Source organism: Astatotilapia calliptera, chromosome 14, assembly GCF_900246225.1.
Source record: "Astatotilapia calliptera chromosome 14, fAstCal1.2, whole genome shotgun sequence".
Classification (NCBI taxonomy): Eukaryota; Metazoa; Chordata; class Actinopteri; order Cichliformes; family Cichlidae; genus Astatotilapia; species Astatotilapia calliptera.
Window position 1 is genome coordinate 10,617,586 of NC_039315.1, and position 13,545 is coordinate 10,631,130.

General features: G+C 44.0%; 1 long non-coding RNA gene across 1 annotated transcript; it reads right to left on the minus strand.

Moving 5' to 3' along the window:
* Positions 1–10,164: 10,164 nt before the first annotated feature.
* On the minus strand, positions 10,165–10,760 carry LOC113036883 (uncharacterized). The gene is made up of 2 exons (XR_003274515.1): positions 10,504–10,760; positions 10,165–10,339 (listed from the first exon to the last, which is right to left on the minus strand). It is a non-coding gene; the product is annotated as an uncharacterized LOC113036883 (long non-coding RNA).
* Positions 10,761–13,545: the final 2,785 nt, after the last annotated feature.

Consider the following 13,545-nt stretch of genomic DNA (forward strand, 5'->3'; position numbering starts at 1 on the left):
TGTCGTCCCCCGCTCCTCTCTTTTGTGGTGTCCCACAGGGCTCAGTTCTAGGCACCCTCCTCTTTTCTTTGTATCTGCTCCCTCTTAGTTTTATACTGAGAAAACACGGCATTGCATTTCACATTTATGCTGATGACTGTCAGATCTATGTCCCTCTAAAGAAAAAAGGCACTTATTCCATAAAGCCATTACTTCAGTGACTTGATGACATTCAGGCTTGGATGTCTCTTATCTTTTTAAAATTCATTGACAAAATGACTCAGGTGATGGTTTTTGGTAGTCCCACTGAGACCCCCAATGTGTATTTAGATTCCTTGGCCCAATATAATAAGCCAACTGTCACAAACCTGGGGGTCAAAGTGGATTCTGAACTGAAGCTTCACATTCAGATTAAGGCAATCGTAAAATCAATTGTTAGCACTCGGCTGGATTACTATGATGCACTTTATATAAGGGTCAGTGCGTCATACATTGCTTATCTACAGAGGGTGCAAAATGCTGCGGCCCGTCTTTTAACTGGCACTCGAACGTTTGAGCACATTTCCCCTGTGAAGCTTCACTTCACTAGCTGCCCATTCCTTTTAGGATTCATTTTAAAATTCTTTGCTTTTAAAGCCCTCCATGGCCTAGCCCCATCTTATCTCTCTGACCTGCTACAGCCTTATACACCCACCTGCTCTCTCAGGTCAGCTGTTTCCTGAATGTACCCAGGACTGAGCGTAAACTTAGAAGAGATCGTGCTTTTACTGTAGCAGCTCCAAAACTGTGGAATTATCTGCCTTTATAGATTAGACAGGCCTCTTCTCTGCCTGTGTTTAAATCACTTCTGAAAACCCATCTCTTCACCATGACCTTTGACACCATGTGAGATGTTGTTGTTGTTGTTTTTTTTTAATTGGTTGTAGTGAGCTGATGATGCTGATTTTAGTGAGATGCTGGCCTTTGACACCTTGTGAGATGTTGTTTTTTAGTTTATTTTTTATTAGTTTATTCTATGTTGTTTTATGTTGTTTTTTTTTAAATATAGGGCTGTTTCAAATGTAATTTTATGTATTTGTGTTTTATTTTTTGGCTGTTCTTAACTTACTTACTGTACGTGCTGTGCTGGCTATTTTAAAGTGCTTTATAAATAAAGTTGGATTGGATTGTCTTTTTTTTAATAGAAAGCTGAATTATTTTTATTTTTAATTGTAGATTGTGTAAATAACAAAGTGAGTGTTGTGCAAAGCCATGCTCTTAGATGGCTCTTGCAAATTTCACTGTTCCAACATACTGAAGAATTACAAGAATGCTTTGACCAGCCACCTATCCCAAATGGTGATATGACCATTTAAAGTTTTGCCAAAATCCAGTTTCTGAATTTTTCTTAAGTGACTTTTCAGAAATCAGGTAAACTCAGGTTATGAATGATTGTTCTTCTGCACAGAGATGTTAAATTAGCGGATTTTTCTTATTGAAACTATGACATATCACAATATAATGCTACGATGCTGAAAGCTAGATTAAAAAAGTTATGGTGAACAAAAAGAAAAAAATTCTTTGATTATAGCTCTTGGGGTGGGTATAAAAAATGTTTGACTGCATTTTTAAATACCACTTATTTACTTTTCTGCACTGGAAGTTTAATGTAACTAACTTTTGTACTTCACAAATGATCAGGGTCCACGAATGCAAATTAAACAAATTAAAAGGTCATATGAAGATAGCAAGGTGTGAAAGATATTGCACACCTACATTTTGCAATAGATCCTGTCATATAAGCATTATTTCTCCACACCTTCAAACTCATTTAGCAGTCAGGAATATATCTTAACATTAATATAAGTAATTTCAATTTAAGTTTTGTTGACTATTTTTCCCCAGTAACTTTAACCTTCTGTTGTTTACCTGCTATTGCATGTGTTGTCATTAACCGCCAGTCAACAGAGCAGTCTTTAAATAATTAATGATCCCGTTAATGATCACTTTTAATTAGTTTCAGTGGAGGTTATTATTATTACACAAAGGGATAAAGTCAACTGGCTAATTATCATCATTATGACTGCATTAAAGAAAACATCAACTGATGACAAACAACCTGGAACTCCCCCATGACATCAAACTGATGAGTAGGTCAAACTTTGAGCAGTAATTTGGCAATGTTTTAAAACCAAGCAAAGTTTCATTTTCCTGACATACGTCTAATTTTCCTGACATGGATATAATGATTCCAACACTGAAATGTCATAAAAAAAAAAAAAGAATCTGCTGTTTCATATTTAAACTGTTTCATGTATGAATTATGAAATCATGAAACAAGATTTCTGTCAAGATTTGTGATTGTGATTTCTGAGAGTTTTTATTTTTCTTTAGAGAAGAAAAATAAAAACAAACAAACAGTGTAATTGAAATGTTACCAACTCATTTTTCATGGTGTTTGCAAACATGTTTACTCACCTGGACACTTTTTTGACTTTGAAAAAAAGTTATGTATTCAACAAACCAATAACAGAAAATGACTATAATATATATATATTTTTATACTATTATGTTTTTTCCTCATATTTTAACATTTTTAATACTTTTCAAAGCAATGCAAAAATGTTGACCCTGACCCTGACCAACAAGCTGTGGACTTTTAAACGTTTTCTACAAAAGTACTACTGCCACTCAAATAATGCAGTTCAGTCTGACTTAAAGGAAATTTGACAAAACATCCAGGGTAAAAAATACAAAGTAACACATTTGCATCAATTAACAGAAACTATTTCAGGGACATACCTGGAACACTTCACCGAGGAGGCCTCCTAGTCAAATGCCAGCCACCCTTTGGAGGAAGCTCATTTCCGCTTCTTGCATCTGCAATCTCGTTCTTTTAGTCACTACCCAAATGGGAGAATAAAGGATGTAGACCAACTTTTAAATTGAGAGCTTTGCTCGCATCGAGGCTCAAGAGTTGGGAGTTCGCCTTGTAATCGGAAGGTTGCCGGTTCAAGCCCTGGCTCCGACAGTCTCAGTCATTGTGTCCTTGGGCAAGACACTTCACCCGTTGCCTACTGGTGGTGGTCAGAGGGCCTGGTGGCGCCAGTGTCCGGCAGCCTTTGCCTCTGTCAGTGCGCCCCAGGGTGGCTGTGGCTACAATGTAGCTTGCCATCAGCAGTGTGTGAATGGGTGGATGACTGAATGTAGTGTAAAGTGCTTTGGAGTCCTTAGGGACTAAGTAAAGCGCTATACAAATACAGGCCATTTACCATTTTACACTCAGCTGTCTCTTCACCAAGAGGGACTGGTACAGCGTCTGGATCACTGCAGCTGCAGCACCAATTCATCTGTCTATCTCCAGTAGGGTGTACATTTTAGGACATCCTCAGGTCTCAGGAAAAAAAGCTGTCAGGTCTCAGGTGTCAATTGTCAGGTCTCATGTGTCAGTTGTCAGGTCTCATGTGTCCAGTTGTCAGGTATCATGTGTCATGTCTCAGGTGTCAGGTCTCAAAAGTCAGGTCTCAGGTGTCAGACACAAGCTATCAGAGAGAGAGAAGCGTCCTTCAGGTGCTGCTGTTGTGAGGTCTCAGCCAATGACTGTAGAAACATGGACGACACTACAGCACTTCATCCCATTGTACAAGTTGCAAGAACTTCGCTGCAAAGGAGGTGAATCTTTGTCCAGGTCGAGATTTTTCAAGTCTTTTGCATGATCTGTTGATGGAAAGCCTGCATGACAGTTAGGCAATTGGATGCTATTTTATGAAGTCTCAAGTTGGAGATGGCAAGCATGCCTTGGGCTGCCTTGAGAAGACTGATAGCTGCTGTTGCAGATGGCAGTGACTTGAGTGCATCATCAACGTAGAAGTTCCTGTGTATGAACTCCTTTGCCCCTCCCCAAACTCGCCCTCTCCATGTAAAGCTGCTCTCCGAAGCCCATAAGTAGCCACAGCTGGAGAGGGGCGGTTGCCAAACACATGGACTTCATACGATATTCCACAACTTCCTTCGTGATGTCATTGTCTTTAAACCACAGAAATCTGAGGAAGTTCCTGTGGTCTTCCCTGACAACAAAGCTGTGAAACATCTGCTCAATATCTGCTGTGATGGCTACCTGTTCATGCCTAAACCGCATTAGGACTCCCAGCAGGAGTGTTATTTAAGTCTGGCCCTGTCAACAGCACATCGTTCAAGGAGATGCCAAGATAAGGAGCGCTTGAATCAAACACAACTCGGATCTGGCCAGGCTTGCGTGGATGATAGATGCCAAAACTGGGAAGGTACCAGCATTCATCTCCATCGTTGAGTGCTGGAGCTGGTTCAGCATGATCTCGATCAAAGATATTCTGCATGAAAGCCAGAAAATGTCTCCTCATCTCAGGTTTCCTTTCTAGAGTTTTGCAGAGACTGGTGAAACGAGTCAGAGCTTGTCCTCTGTTGTTAGGCAGCCGTGGTCTTGGCATGCGAAAGGGAAGGGGAGCTACCCAACTGTTAGCATCATCTATGAACATCTCATTATTCATCAACTGAATGAACCGTTTGTCCTCAATAGATGGGGCAACTTCATTGTCATTCTCGACCGAGGAGGCCTCCTAGTCAATGCCAGCCACCCTTTGGAGGAAGCTCATTTCCCGCTTCTTGCATCTGCAATCTCGTTCTTTTAGTCACTACCCAAATGGGAGAATAAAGGATGTAGACCAACTTTTAAATTGAGAGCTTTGCTCGCATCGAGGCTCAAGAGTTGGGAGTTCGCCTTGTAATCGGAAGGTTGCCGGTTCAAGCCCTGGCTCCGAAATCTCAGTCATTGTGTCCTTGGGCAAGACACTTCACCGTTGCCTACTGGTGGTGGTCAGAGGGCCTGGTGGCGCCAGTGGTCCGGCAGCCCTTGCCTCTGTCAGTGCGCCCCAGGGTGGCTGTGGCTAAATGTAGCTTGCCATCAGCAGTGTGTGAATGGGTGGATGACTGAATGTAGTGTAAGTGCTTTGGAGTCCTTAGGGACTAAGTAAAGCGCTATACAAATACAGGCCATTTACCATTTTACACTCAGCTGTCTCTTCACCAAGAGGGACTGGTACAGCGTCTGGATCACTGCAGCTGCAACACCATTCATCTGTCTATCTCCAGTAGGGTGTACATTTTAGGACATCCTCAGGTCTCAGGAAAAAAAGCTGTCAGGTCTCAGGTGTCAATTGTCAGGTCTCATGTGTCAGTTGTCAGGTATCATGTGTCATGTCTCAGGTGTCAGGTCCCAAAAGTCAGGTCTCAGGTGTCAGAACACAAGCTATCAGAGAGAGAGAAGCGTCCTTCAGGTGCTGCTGTTGTGAGGTCCCAGCCAATGACTGTAGAAAACATGGACGACACTACAGCACTTCATCCCATTGTACAAGTTGCAAGAACTTCGCTGCAAAGGAGGTGAATCTTTGTCCAGGTCGAGATTTTTCAAGTCTTTGCATGATCTGTTGATGGGAAAGCCTGCATGACAGTTAGGCAATTGGATGCTATTTTATGAAGTCTCAAGTTGGAGATGGCAAGCATGCCTTGGGCTGCCTTGAGAAGACTGATAGCTGCTGTTGCAGATGGCAGTGACTTGAGTGCATCATCAACGTAGAAGTTCCTGTGTATGAACTCCTTTGCCCCTCCCCAAACTCGCCCTCTCCATGTAAAGCTGCTCTCCGAAGCCATAAGTAGCCACAGCTGGAGAGGGGCGGTTGCCAACACATGGACTCTCATACGATATTCCACAACTTCCTTCGTGATGTCATTGTCTTTAAACCACAGAAATCTGAGGAAAGTTCCTGTGGTCTTCCCTGACAACAAAGCTGTGAAACATCTGCTCAATATCTGCTGTGATGGCTACCTGTTCATGCCTAAACCGCATTAGGACTCCCAGCAGAGTGTTATTTAAGTCTGGCCCTGTCAACAGCACATCGTTCAAGGAGATGCCAAGATAAGGAGCGCTTGAATCAAACACAACTCGGATCTGGCCAGGCTTGCGTGGATGATAGATGCCAAAACTGGGAAGGTACCAGCATTCATCTCCATCGTTGAGTGCTGGAGCTGGTTCAGCATGATCTCGATCAAAGATATTCTGCATGAAAGCCAGAAAATGTCTCCTCATCTCAGGTTTCCTTTCTAGAGTTTTGCAGAGACTGGTGAAACGAGTCAGAGCTTGTCCTCTGTTGTTAGGCAGCCGTGGTCTTGGCATGTGAAAGGGAAGGGGAGCTACCCAACTGTTAGCATCATCTATGAACATCTCATTATTCATCAACTGAATGAACCGTTTGTCCTCAATAGATGGGGCAACTTCATTGTCATTCTCGACCGAGGAGGCCTCCTAGTCAAATGCCAGCCACCCTTTGGAGGAAGCTCATTTCCGCTTCTTGCATCTGCAATCTCGTTCTTTTAGTCACTACCCAAATGGGAGAATAAAGGATGTAGACCAACTTTTAAATTGAGAGCTTTGCTCGCATCGAGGCTCAAGAGTTGGGAGTTCGCCTTGTAATCGGAAGGTTGCCGGTTCAAGCCCTGGCTCCGACAGTCTCAGTCATTGTGTCCTTGGGCAAGACACTTCACCCGTTGCCTACTGGTGGTGGTCAGAGGGCCTGGTGGCGCCAGTGTCCGGCAGCCTTGCCTCTGTCAGTGCGCCCCAGGGTGGCTGTGGCTACAATGTAGCTTGCCATCAGCAGTGTGTGAATGGGTGGATGACTGAATGTAGTGTAAAGTGCTTTGGAGTCCTTAGGGACTAAGTAAAGCGCTATACAAATACAGGCCATTTACCATTTTACACTCAGCTGTCTCTTCACCAAGAGGGACTGGTACAGCGTCTGGATCACTGCAGCTGCAGCACCAATTCATCTGTCTATCTCCAGTAGGGTGTACATTTTAGGACATCCTCAGGTCTCAGGAAAAAAGCTGTCAGGTCTCAGGTGTCAATTGTCAGGTCTCATGTGTCAGTTGTCAGGTATCATGTGTCATGTCTCAGGTGTCAGTCTCAAAGTCAGGTCTCAGGTGTCAGACACAAGCTATCAGAGAGAGAGAAGCGTCCTTCAGGTGCTGCTGTTGTGAGGTCTCAGCCAATGACTGTAGAAAACATGGACGACACTACAGTACTTCATCCCATTGTACAAGTTGCAAGAACTTCGCTGCAAAGGAGGTGAATCTTTGTCCAGGTCGAGATTTTTCAAGTCTTTTGCATGATCTGTTGATGGGAAAGCCTGCATGACAGTTAGGCAATTGGATGCTATTTTATGAAGTCTCAAGTTGGAGATGGCAAGCATGCCTTGGGCTGCCTTGAGAAGACTGATAGCTGCTGTTGCAGATGGCAGTGACTTGAGTGCATCATCAACGTAGAAGTTCCTGTGTATGAACTCCTTTGCCCCCTCCCCAAACTCGCCCTCTCCATGTAAAGCTGCTCTCCGAAGCCCATAAGTAGCCACAGCTGGAGAGGGGCGGTTGCCAAACACATGGACTCTCATACGATATTCCACAACTTCCTTCGTGATGTCATTGTCTTTAAACCACAGAAAATCTGAGGAAGTTCCTGTGGTCTTCCCTGACAACAAAGCTGTGAAACATCTGCTCAATATCTGCTGTGATGGCTACCTGTTCATGCCCAAACCGCATTAGGACTCCCAGCAGAGTGTTATTTAAGTCTGGCCCTGTCAACAGCACATCGTTCAAGGAGATGCCAAGATAAGGAGCGCTTGAATCAAACACAACTCGGATCTGGCCAGGCTTGCGTGGATGATAGATGCCAAAACTGGGAAGGTACCAGCATTCATCTCCATCGTTGAGTGCTGGAGCTGGTTCAGCATGATCTCGATCAAGATATTCTGCATGAAAGCCAGAAAATGTCTCCTCATCTCAGGTTTCCTTTCTAGAGTTTTGCAGAGACTGGTGAAACGAGTCAGAGCTTGTCCTCTGTTGTTAGGCAGCCGTGGTCTTGGCATGCGAAAGGGAAGGGGAGCTACCCAACTGTTAGCATCATCTATGAACATCTCATTATTCATCAACTGAATGAACCGTTTGTCCTCAATAGATGGGGCAACTTCATTGTCATTCTCGACCGAGGAGGCCTCCTAGTCAAATGCCAGCCACCCTTTGGAGGAAGCTCATTTCCGCTTCTTGCATCTGCAATCTCGTTCTTTTAGTCACTACCCAAATGGAAGAATAAAGGATGTAGACCAACTTTTAAATTGAGAGCTTTGCTCGCATCGAGGCTCAAGAGTTGGGAGTTCGCCTTGTAATCGGAAGGTTGCCGGTTCAAGCCCTGGCTCCGACAGTCTCAGTCATTGTGTCCTTGGGCAAGACACTTCACCCGTTGCCTACTGGTGGTGGTCAGAGGGCCTGGTGGCGCCAGTGTCCGGCAGCCTTGCCTCTGTCAGTGCGCCCCAGGGTGGCTGTGGCTACAATGTAGCTTGCCATCAGCAGTGTGTGAATGGGTGGATGACTGAATGTAGTGTAAAGTGCTTTGGAGTCCTTAGGGACTAAGTAAAGCGCTATACAAATACAGGCCATTTACCATTTTACACTCAGCTGTCTCTTCACCAAGAGGGACTGGTACAGCGTCTGGATCACTGCAGCTGCAGCACCAATTCATCTGTCTATCTCCAGTAGGGTGTACATTTTAGGACATCCTCAGGTCTCAGGAAAAAAAGCTGTCAGGTCTCAGGTGTCAATTGTCAGGTCTCATGTGTCAGTTGTCAGGTATCATGTGTCATGTCTCAGGTGTCAGGTCCCAAAAGTCAGGTCTCAGGTGTCAGAACACAAGCTATCAGAGAGAGAGAAGCGTCCTTCAGGTGCTGCTGTTGTGAGGTCCCAGCCAATGACTGTAGAAAACATGGACGACACTACAGCACTTCATCCCATTGTACAAAAATGAAGCCAAAATATCCCGCATGTCGACGCTGCCATGTTGCACTTTTGGAGCCAGAGTTTGCACAGTAGCGACTTGAGGTGGAGCGTCTGCGTGACGCTCCCGTCCACACACACCCGCTGGACGTGACCTCGAACACGTCCCCTACACTTTTTACGTAGTCCGGCTGCTCCTTTATCTGCTGATGGGTTTACCACGACTGACGACTCATTCAATTAAGGTAAATACAGCCATGTCACAATTATAAAAAAAAACCCCAAAAAACCACACAGCTTATCATCTTATAGTTCTACAACATCTAAAATCACTCTGTTGTTAATTCGTTTGCTAGATTAGCCGCTAGCATATACAATGTATTGGAGGTTTGTTGCTAGCTAGTTAGCGATGCTACACACCTGTTACTCTAATAGTCTGTATTAATGAATGATTTAGCACTCTTAGTTTTTGTTATCCAGTTTTAGACAGAGATTAGATCAGCTGCCCAATCCACAGAGGCCCAGAGTTACTGTTAATATAAAAATGTAATGCTGTCCTTTGAGATTTTAACATAAGACTGAAGACTTAAACACTTTTAGATCAATTACACTGACAGAGCACTCCACAGCCTGCTAACATGGAAACTTTAAATAAAGACAGCAGCAGAAGGTTTCATAGTAGTGTAATTTTAATTTGTTCTTTTCATTTAATAACAGATTCCACATTATTATCAACAGCTTCATTCACGCTGGGGAGAAACTAGTGAGGGAGACCATGAGGACCAAACCGGGTTTCCTGGGTCCAAAGATTTGGAGAAACATCTTCCCTTTCTTTCATCACAGCTGTCCTGTGCCAGATGTTCTGTTTACTGACTGAGAGAGGCATCATTTAACACTAGGAAGATTGAAGCTCATCGCACTGATCAAGCAGGACTCATGATCTTCACCAGCAGCTCCTTCACAGGAAAATCTTCAGCACTCCTCCGTAGGCCCCCCCAGAAGATGGATACACCCAGCATTTCATGAACACTGTAATGGAGACCTTTGGTTTGTGTGATGTTATAAATACCCGAATAATCCTCAGAGGCTCTGGATTTTTACATTATACTCAGTCCTGTAGAAAGTTAAATATTTAATAATATGCTCTCTGGTTACTCTGGTATGATTGACTCTGAATTACTTTATGATAAATAACACACTATTGGCAGAAAACTTAAATAATTCCAGATCAGAAGTTTTTAGTTCAACATACAAGTGACGACCTTTGACCTTCATCAGGTTTTATTTAATTGTGTCAGCGAAAATCTCATGTGGTCTTCATGCATGAGTACATTCAGTGTTTAAAACAGAACCTATTCTGTCCCCTGCGTGCGTGGTTCTGGTACACGAAGTGACAGATAGCTAAACATATGCCGTAAGCACTGAAAGCGTTGAATGATGAGTCAGGCGTGAAAGTAAAGTTGAGGGCTGTTTACTTGTTTGTCTTCATCAACGTACAACTTACAGTGATTTCCCAGAACTTGTGAAACTACAAAAAATACAAAAAGAAATATGCTCAATAAAGAATTATGCATTTGCTTCACATGGCGAACAGATCTAGGCATTTATATATACATCTCTCCAAATATGCATAAAATCAATAAAATATACAACACTCACTACTTATAAAGATGAAATACAATTCAAACTTACAAACAAAGCTTCTCCATGGCATAACACAGGTGGATGCTTAAGGATTAAACAGGGAGACTTCTGGTACGCCTCATTGTGCAAATCCCAATACTAAAATGGCTTCCTGCATTACCCCACTCATGTGACTCTAAACATCCAATAGGAATACAAGCCAAACCACATAAAAATTCACTTGACCGCAGTCTCCAAGCTAACCACTAGGAGATGCTAAAATTCTCAATGTGCACATAACATTACAGAACCTGTGCAGGTCTGAGATCAGCAGCTTTCTGAAACACTAAACTAAGGTACTGTTAATGCTGATATTTAGTGACACAGTTACATGGGTGATTAATCCTTTGACTTTTTGTCTTTAAATGTATCAATGAAAACAGCTGCAGCTTTCACTGACAGCACATGTGGTACTTGAACCTTTGTACTGTTTTCATCTGTTTTTGCAGTTAACATGTTGGATGATCTGTCTGCTGTCACTGGATGGTGCTGAGTAGTGATGTGACGTTCTGTATAGAGGCTTCAAAGCTTGTGTCGAGTAATTGAGAGGGCATTTCCGCGATGCGCGTAACGAGGCTTGCTTCATTTATGGGAGGAGCTGAAAATGATGACATCCGAAGCCTCGCTGCCCGGCTGTACCACATCACTGGTTCAGGAAGCTATGACAGCGATATAAACCCCTCAGACTTCATTCAAAATGTGGGTGTTTGATGGAGAGTTGCGGTTAGTGAGAGTTTGGAGACAGTTTGGAGAGAGTTTGGAGGTTTAGGAGAGAAAGTCAGGAGAGAATGGAGCCAGCTAAGAAGAGGAGGATGTCCTCCCCTGTGTGGGAACATTTTGATCTTATTCCTCCCAACAAGGTATGTAAATTTCTACAGAAGATGTATTTTCATAATACTGATGGTGCAATAAAACCTATGTTAAGCTGTCTTTACTTTTGTACAAGGTGAAGTGTTTGCTATGTGCCAGAGAGCTGAGATATAACAACAACACCTCATCCATGCTTAGGCACTACAGAGCTTTGCATGAGAATAAGGTGAACACCAATTGTGGAGCAAGACCAGGGGCCCGTTCTTCGTACGTCGCTTACTAAATCCAAGATCAAATGACACATCCAAGATCAAATCATCGCGCTAACCGTGAGCTCGCTAATCCGGTTCCCCGAACACACCTGCTGTTGACGATTACTACAGCTGGATGAAGTAATGCGCGATCACTGGGTGCCGTAAAAGGGGCTACGCATCGATAGCAGAAACAGTGATCGGCAAGCCTCTGATTGGTCGGCGAAAATGTCGAAGGAGCGCGCACAGTACTTCACCGCAGCGGAGCAAGAACTCCTGATTGAGGGATTTCAGGAGTACCAGAGTGAAATTAAAACGCAAGGTAACAGTGCGAAGGCTGCAAAAGCAAGGAGAGAGGGCTGGCAGAAAGTTGCTGACAAATTAAACGCGTAAGTAATGCAACATATTACATGGCACCATACCATATCATATTTTATCATATCAAATCATACCACATGATATCCTCTTACACATTAGAGCCACAACCGGACCCACCAGAACATGGGAACAAGTAAGAGTGAAATACAAGAACATACTACAGAATGGTAATATCCAACACTCATATTGCTGTCAGTCACTTGAAAAGACACCCCTGAAACAATCCCTGTGTTTGTGTATAACAGCAACCAAGAAAAGGGCAGAGCAACAAAAGACAGGTGGTGGTCCTGCACCCCTCGTCACACCCCAGCAGAGGAGCTGGCCCTAAGGTTGAATGCCACCAGACCCATTGTTGAGGGCATCCCTGGGGGCAGCTCTTCCGGAGACCAGAAGCCGGGGTGCAGTAGCAGCAGCACCTACATAACTGGTGAATGGGCTCATGATTCCATGTGCACAATGTCAAATATGTGGTTTTGCCTAAATGAAAAATGCTATTCGAACTGTGACATTCATTCATTGGCACTGTGGGTTTCTCTGTGTGTAGTTACATGACACACCATCACTTTTACCTGTTCCCATGGAAGGGGTGACTGGAACATGCACAGTAAGTTGGGAGATATACATATATCTGTCCCCACCCAATTGTACAGACCTATAGGCTGTACCACACCCCTTAGTAACACCATTGTGTTACCATTGCACAGGACAGTGACGCAACCCTGTCATGGCTGTGGTGTGGCGGAAGACCCTGTGAGTACATGCATGAATTGGCCTGAAATACCATCTACTTGTGTACTGCCATGTGTGTCTGACTGCAGTATGATTTGCAGGCCAAGAGGCCGGCAGAGAGGCCTGCTGATGCAGAGGTGGGCAGTGTTGTGATCAATTATACTGCCTATATGACATGTATTCCCCGTTAAATGTTGTCACCACAATTGACACAGGGTGACATACGTCTGCTCTACAAGAGAAGTCTCCAGCAAAAAATGGAGTATACTGAGCTGAAGAAACAAAAGCTCCTAGGTGAGATCGAACTACAAGCCCTAATGAGGCATAAACTACAATTGGAAATCGAGGTGCTTCAAAAGGAACTCCAGAGTAAGTAGGAATACATGTTCATACGGAGCACTATTGCTGACCCTGCGTGACGCAGTATACATGCTCTGTTTTCCCAGGCAACTGATGACTGGCCTGTGTGTGGTGGGACAGACAACGATGCTCAAATAAACGTCAATAGAAAATGTGTCATGTCATGTTTTTATTATGCGAAATTGTGTTGCACAATCCTGTCCCGTGCAGCTCTGCCACTAGGTTGGTCCAGGTGCACTGGCTGGAGGTCATCATCAGGCTGCACCTCCACCACGGGGGTCCTCTCTCTTCTGATGGTGGCAATGTTGTGCAGTACGGCACATGCAACAATAATGTCACATGCCCTGTCAGGTGCAACCCTCAGGCGTTTTAGACACTGGAATCGTTCCTTCAGTTGCCCAAAGGTCATTTCAATGCGTGCCCTTGTCCTGGCTAGGGCTGCATTGTAGCGGGTTTGTGGCCCAGGGTTGGGGTCAGGGAACGGTGTCATGAAGTACTGCCTGCATGCATAACCTCTATCTCC